This window comes from Castor canadensis, chromosome 2 (assembly GCF_047511655.1).
Source record: "Castor canadensis chromosome 2, mCasCan1.hap1v2, whole genome shotgun sequence".
NCBI lineage: Eukaryota > Metazoa > Chordata > Mammalia > Rodentia > Castoridae > Castor > Castor canadensis.
In genome coordinates, this window is record NC_133387.1 from 44,915,565 (window position 1) to 44,935,081 (window position 19,517).

General features: G+C 36.8%; 1 protein-coding gene across 2 annotated transcripts in view; it reads right to left on the reverse strand.

Annotated features, from left to right (window-relative positions):
- Window positions 1-19,382, reverse strand: part of Umad1 (UBAP1-MVB12-associated (UMA) domain containing 1) — a 244,594-nt gene extending 225,212 nt beyond the window's left edge. The window contains exon 1 of one of the 2 annotated variants that reach the window (XM_074064687.1): window positions 19,347-19,382. The gene's annotated coding sequence lies outside the window, so the exon portion shown is untranslated. The remainder of the gene's footprint in view (window positions 1-19,346) is intronic. The other variant, XM_074064690.1, reaches the window with a different exon arrangement.
- Window positions 19,383-19,517: the final 135 nt, after the last annotated feature.

Consider the following 19,517-nt stretch of genomic DNA (forward strand, 5'->3'; position numbering starts at 1 on the left):
TGAAGACGCAGCACCAAACTTATACTCAGGGGGAACAAACTGCAACCTCAGCCCACCGTATTTTTCTGAAGCAATTGTATAAAAGCTAAGAGAAATTTAAGAACATCATCCACAAAGTGAGGAGTGTCTGCAGTAGTGCTGCTGCTCCAAGCCTAGGATATAATAAAAGCTCTAAGCACTCTTGCTTCTATGTGCATAGCACTAACAGATGGATGACTTCTACCTGGAGTTTCTGAGCATACTCCAGGCTTATTCTCGTCTTTATAATTTACAGTATTTTAAAATTGTCTACAATGAGCAAAATTTACACTGATAAACAAAAAATAATATTTAATCTTAAAAATCCATTGTGTGCTAGAAGCAACACTTTTGCCTGGCTAAGCTAGAACTCAACACAGAATGGCTCCTAATATTCAAACACAAGAATCTTGAAGCTACACAGAGGATAAAAAATATACCTGCCCAAGCCACAGGCTGGAAGAAAACACCTAAAAAACACATATTTAATAAAGAATGCACATGTGCAATATGTAAAAAAGAAAATCTTAAAACTCAATAATAAAAAAACTCAATCCAAACTGGGCAAATGATAGGAGTAGCCACTTCACCAAAGTAGGTGTGTGGAGGCCAAGCAACCCAAAATAAAGAGGCTTGACATCATTAATCAATAAGGAAATGCCAATTAAAGTCTCCATGAGATAACACTACAAACTTGTTAGAATATTTAAAATAAATATGTTATGCCAAGTGTTGGCAAAGATGGAGAACAACTGGAACTCTTGTACACTGGTGGAAAGAAAGCACAACTCTGGATATCAAGTTGGTAGTTTCTTACAAGTTATACACCAACCAAATAATTCAGCTCTTCTACTTCTAGGTATTACCTATGCACAAAAGTCATAATAGCTTTTGAAAATAACTGCCCCAAACTAGAAACAAGTTCAGCAACAAGTAGGTAGAGAAACTGCTATATTAATAATACTATTCAGCCATAAAAGAAAGATATTCATATATACCGCAACATGCATACATCTCAAAAAATTAGGCTGAAAAAAAAAACAAAATAAGAATTCCTACTGAATAATTCCATTTATGTAATGTTCTCAAAAATGCAAATAATGTTTAGTGAACAGTTAATAGTCAGTGCTTGCCTAGAGAGGGTAGAGATACTGGGAGGGAGGGCAAGGAGCACAAGGAAACTTCTAGGGATGATGAATGTACTCATATCTTTACTGTGGTGATGGTTTCATCCGTGCAAAGATGTGTCAAAGTCCATCAAATCATGCACTTTCAACACGTGTAATATACTGATATTTCAATAAAGATATTAAAATCCATTATTAGCATATTTAGATTAATATAAAATTTTAGTTCATAATTATTCAGAAAACTGTCTAATTTTTAAATCAGTTTGTGTGTGATACAGATAGTCTTTGTGTAAAAAACAAAATGCTTCTTTCCTTCGTGCATTCAATACAAAACTAAAACATAAAAGGGCAATATACTCACTTGTAATGGTATACACAGACTGCATGTAGCAAGGCTTGCCAGATTGCTGGGTAAAAGATTTTATTGCTCTGGAAGGTGGGGATGATAGGGCACATAACACATTTGGTTTTTTTCTTATTACTCCAAGGCTTCCTTTTTAGGTAATGTTACCTAGGACAATATTTTCTCAGTTCAATTATCACTTTAATTTCACCAGACTACTAGATAATGTAAATATATCAAAAAAAGTGAAACTCCTATATGACTGAAATACAGCATCAATTTACCACAGAGAATAATACACGTATACGTATGCACACATTTTTCTTCACATTTATGCCAAAATTTAATAAATATGTAAACTTCAAAATACTGAAAAATTAAAATTCCAACAATGTTTAATCTTCCTCTTCTATTCAGTGGATTATGAAATGCATGCTTATGGAAATATAATACAAATTTAGATAAAACTTCACTAATTTTCCCTGGAAGATACCAAAGTAGTATACAACCGTGTTCTATGCTTTTTGTAGCTTTAATCTTCAGAGACAAGAATGAATTACCTAAAATAGCACTAAACAGTATGAAAACATTCTATAAGGAGCAATGAGAATTAGAAGACTCCAGAAAGAGTCACAGAATAAGCAACCTTTTCCTGGAAGAAGGGTCAATATGAGCAAAGGGTATGTTTAAATGACAGCAACAGGATTAACCTCACAAGAGTCATGGTACTTTGTAGATAAGCAATAGACTCCAAGACTGCAAAAGAAAGATAAAGACAAATTATGAAAGAGGCTGAAAAGTCAAGAAAATGTTAGAATATTCAGAACAGTATGCCAGGATTTACTGAATATTTTTGTGAAGTCTAGAGTATTGGGCAAGGATTAAATTTAAAATAAATGGAGAGAGAGATTAAGGAGAGTTTTGTATGGGGCAGTTAGTTAGAAACTTGCAATGAAAAACGATTGGATTAAGACAAGAAATGTTGCAATGAAAAAATGGAATACACAGAAATTAAATGGAATAGGGCTCAGTGACACTTACCTCCACAACATACAGATGAAAAGTACTAGTAAAAGATGACTCAAGTTTCATGTCCAAGGGACTGAGAAAGTGACATTATGAATACGAAAAGGAAAAGTAGGAAAGGAAAATTTATTTTTAGAAAAGAAAAAAATATTGCATTCCATTTCAATCAGATTTTTCAAGACAAACTAGAAATGTAACATTGCAATACAGAAACAAGTTCAAAAAATATTTTAAATACCATATAGACTGAATAAGTACTGTACAAACTGGACTTGGGTCTCAGGTGGAAAGTTTTAGACCTAGAATAGGATTCTTAAAATAGCCTAAGTCTAATCAGTGTAAAGAAACATGATCAGAGACTTTATAATTATCCTGACTAGCTCACTTACTCAGATTATCCCCACTTGAGCTTGTTTGGGCTGTTTCATAACTCTGCAACAAGAGATAGATAACTTGTAGAAAACTGACAGGCAAATAATCCGTGCAAATAAACATGATTCTGGTAGAACATATTAATTATTGCTATGGTGATACTGACCAATTTTGTGACCATTTATCAATTCCACATTCCTTATTTGGTCACTAATGTGTGATCTACTCAGTCCTCTTTTGAATCAGTTGTAATAGCTCACTAGTTCCCCCTAAATTAAGTTCAGTAAGGTCTATGACATATTTTGTATTCATGAGAGACAAGATACCATCTTCTTTTAAGACTGATTCTTTAATGTCAGTTAAATCACAAATCAGTATTGCTAAAGATTCTCTCCCTGCTTTTCTATATCATGTATGGTTCTTTTTTGTAGGGTTTTTTTATTAGTGTAATGGGAAAAAGATAAAGATGTTTGAGAGGATTGCAAGGACATTTAAACTGATATCACAGAGGAACTCCATAAAAGTTAGTAAACCAATTAATTAAAGTATTGACATAGATTTAATTTCCACTTCTGATTTATACTCAGGTCAAATACATAAACAAAAAGAAAACCTGAATCTTTGTCAGGTGTGGGGGCTCACACCTGTAATCCCACTACTCAGGAGGTGGAGATCATGAAGATCATGGCTCGAGGCTAGCCTGGGCAAAAACCATTGGCAAGACAATGATTTCAACAAACAAACCTGGCATGATGGTACATGCCTGTAATCCCAGCTACTTGGGAGACACACGTAGGAGAACTGCAGTCCAGGTTAACTTAGAAAAAAAGGGCAAGAATCTATCTGGGAAAGTAAAGCAAATAGGACTAGGGGCATGGCTCAAGTGGTAGAGAGCTTGCCTAATAAGCACAAGGCCCTAAATTTAAACTCTAGTACTGTTAAAAAGAAAAAAATAAATCTTGGATCTAGTCGGGTTTTGTTTTTCAAACTACAGGTCCCAACCCTACAATCAGTATAAACTCAATTTATAAGGTCAAGACCAGATTTTTTTTTTTTAATGAAATGAAACAGAAGGGGGGGGAAAAGGAGGAAAAAAAGGCAAAAATGATTATCTGGTAGCATGATATATTGTAAGTAATGTTTCATGAGCTTTTACTTTGGGATGTATCTATTAAATCATGATAAGCAATGTGTCTCTTTGGGTAACAAGCAAAAAACGTGTCATGATTGACACTCACGTACCCCCTTAAATTTTTTTTTAAAAGTACGCACTGGTATGCACTTCAGTTGTATTCTAAAACTCACCACTGAAAACTTATAAAAGGACACTATAGTTTCTAGTATACAATAAATATTTCTATGTTGAAACAAGACATCACTCTTTCAAATGTATCCAATGAAATCTAAATAACACTTTTTGGGGGAGTGGAGGGCAGTATTCAAGATTGAATTTAGGGCCTCCCACTTGCTAGGCAAGTGCTCTATACTTGAGCCACAATCCCAGTCCTTTTGCTTCTAATTTGTTTTTCAGATAGGGTTTCCCACTTTTGCACAGGCTGGCTCTAGACCAAAATCCTCTTACCTCTGCCTCCAGAGTAGCTGGGATTATAGCTGTGAACTACCAGGCTTGGCAACTAAATACCACCTTTATGCACACACATATACACACACACACACATTCACACACACATAGAGAGAGAGAGAGAGAGAGAGAGATAAAACAAGAAGGAGGAGGAGAAGGAGGAGAAGGGGAGGGGAGGGAGGGAGGGGAGGGGAAGGGAGAAAGGAGAGGAGACAGAGGAGAGGAGAGGAAAGGAGAGGAGAGGAGGGGAGGCGAGGGGTGGGGAGGGGAGGGGAGGAGAGAGGAGGCAGTCCCAGGGTTTGAAATCAGGTTCTTGTGCTTGTTAGGCAGGCATTCTACCACTTGAGCCATTTCCCTAGCCCTTTTTTGCTTTACTTATTTTTCAGATGGGGTCTCCAGTTTTTACCCAGGACTGACCTCAAATATTGAGCTTCTTCATCCCCAATCTGCCTCAGGAGTAGCTGAGATTACAGGTGCACACCACCACACTCAGCAACTAAATACCATATTTTAATACCCACCATCCACCATTTTAGAAATACTTGAACAAGTTATTTTCTAACAATAGGAAACTTTTCATTGTTCTTTTTCTCCTTGAAATTCTATTTCTACTCTACTTCCTCTTGTATGGAGCATTTCGAAATGCCCTCAGAACATATTAGTGTGCTTTCATAATACATACAGATGAGTACAAACTGGTGATGGCAACCTAGCTTTTTTTTTTTTTAAAGGTTTTATATATTTGCCCAAATGCCCAGAAAATGACATTTTCAGCTTGAAATAGTAAGATGGCAGTGACTTTGACAGGACATAAATACGTGCACCACCTCATGTGCAATTCCTTATGGACCCAGCTTGGTTCATCTTCATTGTTACCTCTTGGAGTTGTACTTGATTTTATTACCAATTTTCATCTGAATCCATAGAACAATTTTGCTTTTATTTCTCAGTCAGAATCACTTGATTCTGAAAATCTTGCAAGAAAACAAGGCAAAGAACAGAGTCAAGGACACTACAACCTCACTTTTAAGAGAGTCTGGTCTCTAACCTTTCACTTGTCACCTAAATGGAAAGTGACATCATGTGCATATATAACAGCCATTAAAAATTGAAGATTTATAAGTTCTTTATTGAAGAACTTTTCCCCTAATGATGTTTTTAGCAAAGTGAGAACTTAAACATATTATTATCTTTAGCCAAGACAGCACGTTTAAAATATGAAGAAAATAGGAGGATTATGAACTATAAGTTGATTGTAGAGCATCAGGTAAGAAAAGATTCTAGAAGAATGCAAAGGAGTTCTAGAGAACTTTAAAGTGTAGATATTCTCAGGGATCACAGAGACTTTTTTTTTTATTTTGGAGGGATATTGTTTTGTTTTGATGATCATCATAGTCTTAATTCTTATCTTACTCTATACTAAATTAAAGGCAGGAAAAGTTTTTCAAAACTAGGACACATGGAATCCAAACATGAAATCCTTAAACACAATACTGGAAATCCTAGATTAAAAGTGTACTGACAGAACAGGACAGTCTAGTTTATTGCCATAACTGGATGACTTTTAACAGCTGGCTTTAACTGCCATGTACAATAGCCCAGAGGCTTCATGTGATAATCTTACCTGCTACTCAGCATTCATGGGTAAGATACCTACAACCCAGGAGCTATCTAGATCAATGCTGTCAATACAATAGTAAATCCTGCTACTGTGGAAAGTGATACATAATATGTACTTTTCTATAATACTGCCACTAGCAGAATTGTTTCCTACAGCCACGTGACCAACTTATCTAGTAACAAAGTAACAAATCTTCAGAAGAAAACTCAGAAGGGAATTTTCTTTCCTCTTGGAGCCTATTTCTGTCACTGAATATGGACTGCCTTGCTGAGGTAAAGCAGTTACCAAACAATTTTATTCTCCTCCACTACTTTATAAATAAAGAGGACCCTCAAAGCAACTGCCAGGGAAGTTTTTGTTTTAGTTTTGGAGTCATAAATTTGGAGGGGTTTTTTATTTGCTTATTTTCTTTTTATTTAACTGCCCTATTATCGTTAGAATCAAGAAACATGGCTTGCCAGTGATAAGAAATGATTACTTTTCGTCTTTATTATCCCTTATTCATAATATTAAAAAATGAACAGAATAATAAAGTCTCCCTTGATCCTACTCATTTAGGAGGGGAAATTTTTTATTTCTTTAGACCAATGTGTCTTAATGTTTTCATTCTTAGCAGTTGGAGTCAGATAACTCTTCACTGTGGGAGGCTTCCTATATATTATATGTTAAATAGCCTTCCTGGCCCTGCCCACTAAATGCTCTCCTCTGCCTCAGTTGTGACAACCAAAAATGTCTTCTGACATTGCCAAATGTTTTCTGGAAAACAAAACTTGCCCTGGTTGAGAACCAAAGCATTAGAGGAAAGAAACTCCTTCAATATTGACCACAAGCAGTACTGTCTGGGTAACAAAAATTCCTCTAAGCCCAAGAGTGCCAGACTTCACTTGTGTCATCTGATTTTTCTAAATCAGTGATATCATGATATATTTTTATGTTTTGCAAAAGTTACAAGCATAATTCCACATAACTGCCAACAACAAATCATTTTAGTTCGGGATAAATGACACAATGTATGCTACCAGTACAATACTAACTACTCCAATGTTATAACTCTGAGATGAGAAACAAACAAAAAAAAACTTCAGACAAATCCAACAAAAAATAACTCCCACATAAATCTTAAGTGAGATAAACACATCTAAATAATGTCTTATGGCAGAATAAAGTCATCTGATATGATTTCAAACCTCTTTATAACTCTCTATAGCACAGGGGAACCCAGAATGAATAAAGAATACATTATTCAGTGTGGGTCTTCTCTATTTGATCACTTTAATACCTTTACTACACAGCAGAAACCATTCTCATTCAACTTTCAAAAGGACTCGCTTTCAAAACCACCCACTACACAACTGTACCTTTTGATTTTTCAATGCAGCTTAACTGCATCATCAAAAGTCTTTACTTTCTCTTTAAATAAAAATCTTCTTTTAACCTTCAGGCATTTGTTAATGAATTTGTTAATTCATTCAATTATTTTTTTCATTGTGCTAGGGTATAGCGTTTAAGTTTTGGAAGATAAATAGAGTTCTGGAATTAGATGGTGGTGATGGTTACACAATAATATGAATGTACCTAATGCACTGAACTGTACACTTAAAATGGTTAAAAGGTAACTTTGTCATGCATATTTTATCAAAATTAATAATCAAAGTTTTAAGCTACTTTATTTTTTTTGTAGTACTGGGGTTTGAACTCAGGGTCTCACGTTTGCTAGGCAGGCGACCTAACACTTTAGCCATTCCACCAGCCCTTAAGCTACTTTAAAGTTACTTGTATCAAAAACACCTTGATTAGGATATTCTAAGTCATTCTTCATTATGAAGTCAGAATGTTTCTCTTAAACTATGAAACCAATCATTTCACTTTCCACCCAATACTTTCCTGTAGCATCACTACTAACCTCAGATTCCTTGGCATTGAGGTCTTGGTTAATGTACAGAGGATTTGTTCTCTTCAGTGACCAGCAAAATTCCCACACAGGCTCTCTCACAAAACATTTGCTACAACAAGCCAGATGTACACTTGTTAAACGTATTAGCCAAAAATAATACCAAAATATGTATTTCTGATAATATGGCAAACTGGATGTTCAGAGAAGTCACTCTCAGTACAGTTTATTTAAAAATGCTGTATTAAATATTTTAAGTGCTTTGTTTTTAATGTTTGGCCAAGCCAATAAGAGATAAAAGAAAAAAAATTGCATAGAAGCCAGAAGGAAGAAGATGCACAAATTCACTGGGATATAAGCAAGTACCAGAACTAATATTTTCCCTGTGACCATTGCTGAGTTCTAATGGATAAAAGCCTGGTTTTTAATGATCCATGTCCCACAAGGAACAGGCACAAAGCCTGGGGCCTAAACACTGCTGGAAGAAAGAAGCATAAATCTTTTCTTGAGAAACACACCCTAAAACCAAACCTCAAAGAAATCAACAAAAAGTCCCATGAAACATGAATTCATAATTTTGAACTACTATACAAATGAAGAAACAAAAACCACAGGAAGAAAGAGTCAGCAGAATCAAAGACACTATAAAAATCAAACCTATAAAGACTGTGGATATCAAAAATAAAATATAAAAAGACACTATACACTCTATAACACATGAAGAAGCAGAGATTTGAAACCACGACAAAAGAATGAGAGACTATAGTAAGATTTGTAAAAAGACCCAAACAAAGCTTCTAGAAACAAAAGTATTAAAATATGGAAGCACGAATGGGACAACTTACAAAGAATTAGTAAATTAGACGCTATGAAAAATTATCCAGAATTCAGCACATAGAATCAAAACCATTGGCACTATAAAACAGAGATCAAGTAAGGCCCTTCTTAAATCTAAACTCTAATTGGAGTTCCAGAAGGAGTTAGTAAGAGTGGGAGAAAGACAATATTCAAAGGGGTAATGGTTCGAAATGTCCCAGGAGTGATAAAGACAATAATTACCAGATTCACAAAGCACAACATATTTACCAGTAAACTAAGTAAGAGAAATCCACATCAGGCTGCATTAGATAACAGAACTGAAGAACACCAAAGACAAACTGAGGATCATGCAGATAGACATAAAAGTTGTACTTTAAATGAAAGCAGACATTACAAGAGTAAAATATCACTGCAGTATAGTTTCGAAAGAATTAACTATTCATTTAGAATTCTATACCACAGAAAAATAGTGAAAGTATTTTCTGAGGACTAAAATGAAATGAACATATTCAGAAAAACACAAACTGCCAGCTTACTAACAAAGATTCTTATCAAAAAGCATTTCTACACAGGATACCTCAAAAAGAAGGAAAATAATCCTAGAACTTTGAAATGTAAAAATAGTAAGCCAAAAAAAAAAAAGAAAGAGGGAGAGAAATATATGGGTAATTTCAAGCAAATATTAACTGCATAAAGCATTAAAAATGTGTAATTTGTGAAGTTACAAGAAATAAGGACAGAACTAAGTCCCTACAGACAGAAGCATAAAAACTGGGAAAAAGTAAATGGAGTCACAGGGTTTTCTGTAAAGTAACTTGAAGTCTAATATGCATGTGTCTTAGTCTTCATGCTGCTGTAACAAAATACCATGACTTAGGTAGTTTATAACCAACAAAAATTTATTTCTCAAGCTGTGCAGACTGGAAATCAACGATCAGTGGATTTGAGGCAAACAGGAGGACCCAACCTTTCCTAGATGTTAAGCACTGTTAAGTACTATTAGGAATGTTAATGTTAATGTTAATGTTAATGATGTCTTTATTGTAATACCCTTTAATGTTTACTTTTCCTTCAAATAAGCTAAGCTGTTGGGTGTCAGGCCATTTTGACTCTGATTGACAGCTGACAAATCCTTCTCTTACACCTTGGCTGTATTAAGTAGGGAGCTGTCAACCAACTCTTCTTTGGCAACTGGCCAGATAGTCTAGCTATTCTGAATACTTCAAAATCACTCTGAGGAAACTACTCAAGCTGCAAGGACCACTGCAACCAAAGCTACTGGTGAAGCTGCTTCAGGAGGCCTTGCTTCAGTCATGACTGCTCTAGGTAACTTGTTCCAGCCTTGGGGCCTTGGAAGACTGCACTCTGGGCAAGATAATCCCAAAGAACTCTATATGACCTTGTTCACCGTGAAGCTATTTATCACTTAGGAAGGGAGAAGAAGTATCTTCCCAGTGACTCAGCAGAGAGCCTGTGATTGGTACAATGAAAGGCTTATGGTTGGTTCATAAGCAAGGCTCATGATGAATTAATAGGTAAAGGTTATGATTGGTAGAAGTAGATTCCATGCCTATGCAGGGCTGTGATTGGTGGAATTACAATTGTATACCACATCCCTCTTCTGGCTATATAAACACACTGTTTTCCATTATTTTGGATCTGGTCTGGGAGGCTTCTCTCCTGGGTATCTACCCCACCTCCCATATTCTAACAGTAGACCCCAGTAAAGGCTTCTTCCAAATGGTCTTTCATTACTTGTAGTCTTCATCACAGGTGGAGTGGGTTGAGCAAGTTGCACAAAGAACAGACAAAACCCAGTACTTCTAGCCCCAACAGTGCCAGCAGCCCTGCAAAAGCAGCTTAAAAGCTCCAGAGAGCCACCAGGAGCTGAGGATCCTGATCCCCAAAGTTCAAAGCTGTAACACCAAAAGGTGACTAAGAGTTCCAGCACATCTCAGAGACCTAAGGGCCCTGATACTCAAAGCTCTGAGCTGTAATCCTAGGAGGCAGCTAGGAGTCCCAGAAAGCAACTGAGGCAGAAACTACAAGAGGCTAAGACTATGAAGGATGGCTGAAGTATTCAGAGGGCAAGAGGTGCTGGAGAAGCTGAGACTACAGAAGATGAGAGGCTGTGCAGAGCAGAAAGACTACAAGCTCCAGTTGCTGGAAGAGTTCAAGACAGTGCCAACAGTTAACACACAAAGCTGAGCAACTGTTAACTACAGCCACTAGGTGTTAGTATTCTAAGCCCAGAGCAATAAGCCTCTGCATTGAGCACCTAGAGCAATGTATCCAGCTCTGAAAGCTTGGAGCTATAAGCCTCTAGTTCTCAAGGCTTACAGCCATAAACTGCTGGATTTGGTACCCCACCTTGTGAACCTCTGGGACTCAGGGATGTCAGCACTAAAACAGTTGGTCCTTTGCCTGAGATTTCTATGTGATTAAATCAAAATTATCCCCAACTAGATATTTGTGACAGATTAAGTATCTATTGAGGGCCACCAGTTTCCTAATTCATGTATAGCCATCCTTTCTCTACGATCTAACATGGCAGAAGGGGAAGGGATCTCTCTCCAAATTCTTTTATATGGACACTAATCCCATTCCAGGGTTCTGCCCTCATGGCATACTCACCTCCCAAAGACCTTAGTTCTAAAGAGTATGGAGATCAGGATTTCAGCACATGAATTTGGGAGACACAAACATTAGCAGACTAAGAAATGTAGAGTGACTACCTCAAAATCCACAAAAATTGAATTTACAACATTCAAACTAATACAGAGGAATAAGTAGAAAAAGTAACAAAAATTCAGTGCAAAAGAGGGAAAGAAATAAACAAAAAAGCTGCACATAAAGGAAGCACAAAATTACTATAAAAATGAATCTAGATATATCAGTAATAACAATCAATGAAAATGGGAAAAAAAGATAGTTAGAAAAACCTAATCGCCAGCTATATGCACTATTTATAAGAGAGAAAGCTAAAAAACAAGGACTCAAAAAAGGTGAAAGCTGTCAGGCTAAAACAAACATAATAACACAAAGGTCACACAGTTTAAGTATCAAATAAGCAGAGAAACAGCAAATCATTCATGATCCACCAAACATTAGTGTTCTAATAAAGAGGAAGGGACTCCCATATACCTAGCCACCTATGGCCTAATGAGATTAAGGAAATGACCTTGTTAAGAAGAAGGAAGCCACAGGAGCCCAAAGGCTGGTACAGCATTTTCTTACCTTGAGTGGAGACCTGCCAGAATACCTTTCAGTTAAACCACCAAAGAGACGATGAGATGAGCATCCAAGCCCATGGGTCTTGTCTCCCCTAAGTGAAATACAGGATAAAAAATGATACCAAAAAAATTCTAAGCAAAAGATAGTTGGTATGTCTATAATAGTGGCAGACAATATGAACTGTATGCAAAGGGCATAATTAGGGAGTGACTACATAATTTCACCATTTTGCTTCACAATCCTCTTGTATGTACTAAATAACAAGCCTTCAAAACATAGCAAAAGACATCAGAACTTCAAGGTTAAAGTTACCAAAGCTACCAGGATAGCACACATTAAACATTTATAAAAATTGCCAATGGCTTATACCTATAATCCTAGCTACTCAGGAGGCAGAGATCAGGGGATCGCAGTTCAAAGCCAGCCCAGGCAAAAAGTTCACAAGACACTATCTCAAAAACACCCTTCACAAAAAAGGGCAGTAAAGTGGCTCAAGATGTACACCCTGAGTTCAAACCCCAGTATTGCAAAAAAAAAAAAAAAAAATTTCAAGGCAAATTTCAGATATTTTCAAAAAGTTAGTATTGGATAGACCAAATCCTCTAAGTAGGATGAAATTACATAAGCATTAACAACGAAATAACTATAAAACCTACACATTTGGAAACAAAAGCAAATAACCCTTGAGTCAAAAAGGAAGTATGCTTGAAACTGAGATTATTTAGAACTAATTATACTGAACATGTAATTACAAAAATGCATGGAGTATGTCACAGGTAGCTATACTATATATTGAATACTTATTATAATGAGCATGTACTTTTTTATGAAAATGTGTGAGATATGTGTGAAGCAATAATCATAGATAACTATACCAGACTCAGAAGGTTTTGCAGGTGAGTTGTACCAAACAGTCAATAAACAGATAATTCCAATTTTACACAAAATCCTGGGAAGTTAACAGAAGACACACTTTATGATTCATTTCATGAAACAAGAACTCTTAACACCAGAATATGACAAGAACTATACAGGAAAGGAAAATTATAGACCAATCTCACTTAATATAAATGCAAAAATTCTAAACAAAACAATAGCAAGTCTAATTCAGAAGTACATAATAAAAGATAACCCATCATAGCTAACTTGAGTGTCTTTGAAAAATGAGATCTTGGTTCAACCATGGGAAATATACTCATTTCAATGCATTTGATCAAATTCCACAACCATTCAGTGAAAACTCTTATCTAACCAGGAACAGATGGGAAATTTCTTAACCTAACAAGCACAATTCCAAGTTAAGAAGCACTTCAAGGAAAGCTCCTTTTGCTGGCTTAGAAAACTGAATTAAATAAAGGTATACTCTGTGGCCCACTTCTTTGCTTCCTGGAAAGAGGAGTTGAGAGCTGATGCTCTCTAGAACTTATCCTGGTCTACCAAATGATGTTAATGTGGAATTAGATAATGGGCATAGAAGAAAGACAAAAGGAAGGTGGGTCCCTGATATCTTGGCACTACTACACAAGTGCTGAGTTGCAGGTCTCTGAACTTTTTTGAGAGTAAGCCTTTGTGTATGTATGATACTTTAAGTTATGCATTTCTGTTCAGAATGGTACTGGAGGCTCTACCCTGAGCAAAGAAAATAAATAAAATACATAAGAATTGTTAACATGCAAAACTGCAATTCACATATAAACAGAAAACTCAAAAGAAGCTTATTGAAAATTATTAAAAATAAGAGTTTAGCAGAATGCAATTTCTATATGCCACCAAGGATCAGTCAAAATCTTAATCTTTTAATTTAAAAAGATATCATTTATAGCATGACAAAAAACAAGGTATCTACCCAGGAAGATATATAACCTAGTCAAAACTTTTAGGTAGAAAAATTTTAAACTGTATGGAAAGATTGCAAGAGAATTAAAATATCTCAAGCATAGTAAGAATTGTCATTAAGACATATTTCTCCTGAAATATAGCTAAAGATTCAATGTAATTTTGATCAAAATTCCAACACAGTCTTTCATGGAACTTGAAAAGCTAAATTGTATACAGAATGGCAAGAGACAAGAGTAATCAAGACATTCCTAAAAAAACACAGCCCCAGACATCAAAACTTATCACAAGGCTACGTACAGTATTTGAACAAAATGGGTAGTGGTACATAAATGGAAAAATAAATCTGAAATCAAGAGCCCAGGAACAGACTCCACATATTTACCTACAAACTTAAAGCGGCACTTAAGGTCAGTAGCAAAAGGTAATAAGAATCAATAAAGGATGTCAGGACAAATGAAATGAAAACAAAACAAAGAAATTGGATTCCTACCTGACAACATACATAAAACTCAATTCTAGATGACAGGACACTAAATATGAAAGCCAAAACTATAAAATTTTACGAAAAATAGAATATCTTTAAGAGCTTGGTGAAGCAATCTTACATATGATTTTTAATTGGCCTTTCAAACTATAGTAAACTTAAGGAAAAAGATTTGGCTATATTAAAAGCAACAGGTCTTTCTAGTCATAAAAAGAAAATGGGACTATGCCAAAAATCAAGAACGCACTGTTGCATTATTAACCATGCTAACATAAAAAGCTCTCAAATATAAGAAAAAGAAAAATCAGCAGGGGAAACAATCAGGAGAGGTAAACAAATGGCCAATAAGTACTTGGAAAGATGTTCAACCTTATTATTATCAGGCAATACAGATTCAGATCACGAGAAGCCATTTTATATTCATCAGATGATTAGGGAGAAACAACTTCAAGGGCTGTCAAGAATATGAGTCAATACTCCTGATAAAGACAAAAATAACAGCATTTAGGGAAATCATTTGTTTTTACTAGTAAAGCTAAAGGTCTACACCATATGTTACAGCAATGCTACTGATACAGTTTCACAAGCACACCAGAAAATAAGCACAAGAATATCACAGTAGCTCTGTATACAATAGAAAAGAATGCAATTAAAAGCCAGTCAATAATAGAGTGAAAAAGCAGAGAAACAGAATAAACTCTACCCACATTCATCAACATGGATGAATCTCAAAAATTAGCAAAAGAAACAAGTCAGAAGATACATATGATTCCACTTACATAAAGGTCAAAGGTTTTGCAAAACTAAACAGTATTATCACTTACAAATGTCTACACCTGCGATACAACAGAAATCTAATAGAAGCTTAACACAGATTGCAAAAAGTGTTATTCAAGATAGGTTGGTTGGGAGAAAACTTTACCCGACAGTGGTAAAGTTTCACTTCTTAAGCTGAATGAGAGGCTCACATGGATTCTTTTAAATATCCTCTCAAAACCATACATATCAGCTATATATACTCTTCTCTGGGCATTATGCATTTCATAATAAATTTTTTTAGTGTCAAAACATCCAAAAATTCTATATTCTTTTACACTTCCCCTCTAGTATGTGACCTCCCCTTAGCATGACCTATTTTTGTAATACTTCTGTATTTGTATTAGGTCTATATCCCACATATGAGAGAAAACATGCATCTTCTGAACCTGGCTAACTTAAATGTCTTTTTTTTTTTTCATTTACAAAATCAGAGAACAGGAGGGCAGGGCTGAACAGGTCCTGCCTGCAGGAGTTGGTACTAGTGGGAGGTAGGGGGAGGTGAGGAAAGGGCACAGGGAGGGTGAATATAGTGCAAATACTGTGTACACATGTATGTAAATGGAAAAATAACACCTGTTGAAACTATTCCAGGAATGGTGGGAGGGAGGATAAAGGAGAATGATGGAGGGGGTGAATTCCAGTATGATATATTTGATATATTGTAAGAACATTTGTAAATGCCACAATGTACCCCCACCCAGCACAACAATAAAAAAAAGAAGCATAAAAAAGTCAAGGATGAACATGGTGCAAACAGTGTATACACATGTAAGTAAATGCAAAAATGAGACCTGTTGAAAGGGTTCTAGGAAACAGGGGAGGGAGGATAGGGGAGAGAAGTGGAAGGGGGAATTCAAGTATGATATATTTGATACATCTTAAGAACCTTAGTAAATGCTACAGTGTAACTGCACCCAGAACCATTAAAAAAAAGAATGATGAAGGTAATGATTATTAAATTTAAAAAAGTAAAAACAGACTCTCTTACTGCTCCCCTATTTCACGCCTCCTTTAGCCACCTTGGCTTCCACTTGCTCATCAATGTGATCCCTCTGGCAAATTGATTTTTTTCTTAGTAGTTACCACTATTTAACTTACCACTTATTTACTTGCTATTTTTAATGTCTGTCTTCTCACTGGAAAAAATCTCTCATGAGGACTAGAATCTTTTTTTCTCTACTACTTGGGGAGGGAAGAGGGGTTGTTTTGTAAGAAGAAAGTTTGATGGAGGCAAGGAGACAAAGGGACAAAGGGGAAAAGGGAGCAAAGGAGAAGGAGAAATGAAATCTCAAACTCTTTGAAGTGGAGAAAAAAATAAACAAAAAAAGTCCAAAACATTGGGGTGGTTTTTGTTTGGTTGGTTTGGTTTTTGAGAAAGGGTCTTGCTATGTAGCCCAGGCTGGCCCCCAATTCATTATCCTCCCACCTCAGCCTCCTGACAAAAAGCTGTTTTAAATTATCCTCTGTTCATCTCTTTTTAAAAAGGCCTTTGGTTAAAAGTGGTCTTTTAGATAGCATAGACAAATGGGACTTCATAAAACTAAAAAGCTTCTGCTCAACAAAAGAAATGGTCTCTAAACTGAAGAGACCACCCACAGAGTGGGAGAAAGTATTTGCCAGCAACACATCAGACAAAGGACTGATAACCAGAATATATAGGGAACTCAAAAAACTAAACTCGACCAAAATTAATGAACCAATAAAAAATGGGCAAGTGAACAAAACAGAACTTTCTCAAAAGAAGAAATTCAAATGGCCAAAAAACACATGAAAAAATGCTCACCATCTCTAGCCATTAAGGAAACGCAAATCAAAACCACACTAAGATTCCACCTCACCCCTGTTAGAACAGCCATCATTAGAAACACCACCAACAGGTGTTGGCAAGGATGTGGGGAAAGGAACCTTTAAACATTGCTGGTGGGAATGCAAACTAGTACAACCACTCTGGAAAAAAATTTGGAGGCTTCTTAAAAATCTAAACATAGATCTGCCATATGATCCAGCAATACCACTTTTGGGGATATACCCAAAGGAATGCAACACAGGTTACTCAAAAGGCACATGCACACCCATGTTTATTGCAGCACTATTCCCAATAGCCAAGTTATGGAAATAGCCACGATGCCCCACTATCGATGAATGGATTAAGAAAATGTGGTATTTATACACAATGGAATACTACTGAGCCATGAAGAAGAATGAACTCTTTTCATTTGCAGGTAAATGGATGGAACTGGAGATCATCCTGAGTGAGGTTAGCCAGGCCCAGAAGACCAAAAATCCTATGTTCTCTCTCATATGGAGACTTTAGATCAAGGGCAAACACAACAAGAGGATTGGACTTTGATCACATGATGAGGCGAAAGCACACAGGGAGGTATGAGGATAGGCAAGAAACCCAAAAAAAAAAAAGATAGCATTTGATGTCCTCAATGCAAAGGAACTAATGCAAAAACTTGAAAGCAACAGAGGCCAATAGGAGAAGGGGACCAGGAACTAGAGAAAAGGTTCGAGAAGTATTAATTTAGAAGGTAACACCCACGCACAGGAAATCAATGTGAGTCAATGCCCTGTATAGCTATCCTTATCTCAACTAGCAAAAACCCTTGTTCCTTCCTATTATTGCTTATACTCTCTCTTCAACAAAATTAGAAATAAGGGCAAAATAGTTTCTGCCTGGTAGCGAGGGGGTAGGGGGAGAAATGATCCAAACATTGTATGCACATATGAATAAAAGAAATTTTAAAAATAAATAAATAAATAAAAGTGGTCTTTTAACTGTAATAAAAACAATTGATATTAGCATCTAATACATTGAGGGAAATTTTTTTAATATTATTAAAGACACATGTAGGGTTGGAGGTGTGCCTTAAGCTATAGAGCACCTGCCTAGCAAGTGTCACACTTGCTGGATGAAAGACATGTTCATCCTACCCTATATAATGCACACAAACTTTCTTTGCAAAGCAGTGTTAAAGTCCAAAAGATATTAAAGCTTTATGGAGGAATACAGGTTTTATTGACCCGTAGAATCACTACTTTTCTTTACATCAACTGAAAAGCGCTCCAAATTTAATGAAATCCTTTAAACTTGTTTTAGTGACGACAGAACTAAGAGAAACCTATCAAGTACTAAATAAACACTGAGGGAAGCTGTCATTAAAATATGGCACATGAGATCTCAATCTTATATATGAAATCTCAAAATGGATTTTCTTTGCTTAAGGCAACTACAAGACTAAATCTGATTCTCCAGTTAGGTACCCGAATTTGAACCATGACAACTCATTTGGAAAAAGGCTTTGGGAAAATTCTGACTCGACTTACACAAAATTGTAACACCAATTAATTTTTTCCCAATTTCTGCAGCACCGTTTGAAGGCATTTTTAATTAGCACTCATTCTGAAATCTCCAAGGCAAGGCAGGTACCAATCGTAGCCCTTAAAATCAGTAACCACAGGCTTCACACCACACAATGTGCAAGCGACAGATTCGAGAATACCCCTAAATCTTGAAAGATTTTCTTCCAGACCTCCGGCTCTCCCCTCCAGTGTACTGGGGTGAGAAAGCAATGGTGTAAAGACTGCAGAGGAGTTAAGAGTACATTAATCATTTGGCCGAAACCAACGCCCTCGTTATGTCTTCACGTGGAAGCGCCCTTGCCCAGGTCTAACATCTCCTTAAGCCGGTCTCCTCGGGTCTCTCCCCGCCTCAAATGCTTCTTCTGATCTCTGCTATCACCAACATCTCCGTACCGTGAGGACTAGAAAGGGTTGTCTGTAATCTGCTCAACCTCCTTTCTTACTGGTGGAGAACAGCGGTAAAGTGACGCAGCTTGTAAGGTAAAATCGACTCTCCGCCACCAAGCAACTAGAGCCCACTGACGACCCCGCTGCCCTTTTTCAAGAAGGTGGGTGTCAAAACAAACAAACAAACACATAAATAAAAAGCCGAATCCCAGATTTCATTCATCAAGCATCTCGCGCGTCCCATGCAGAACCAGGAAGGGGGAGGCGGAGTGACTGTCACCGCCGGTGCATAGCACCAAGAACGCCCGAACGGCAGCTGGCGCCCGAACGGCAGCAACTCTTGCCTAGCTCTTTTGACTCAGTCGCAGGGAGAAGGAAACAGTAAGGTTGCGGCGCCTCCCGCGAGAAGAGGTACCTGAAGTCGCGCCGTAGTCCGCTACCCTCACCAGCACCAGAGCTGGTCACCCCAGTTCCGGGGTCAAGTAGCCGCAGGGAAGCCCCACATCCGGGTAAAGTAACGTCAGACTCCGCCTTTCCAAATCCCGCCTCCTTTGTCACTCCGCCTAGGATCCAGGCGACTTCCGGA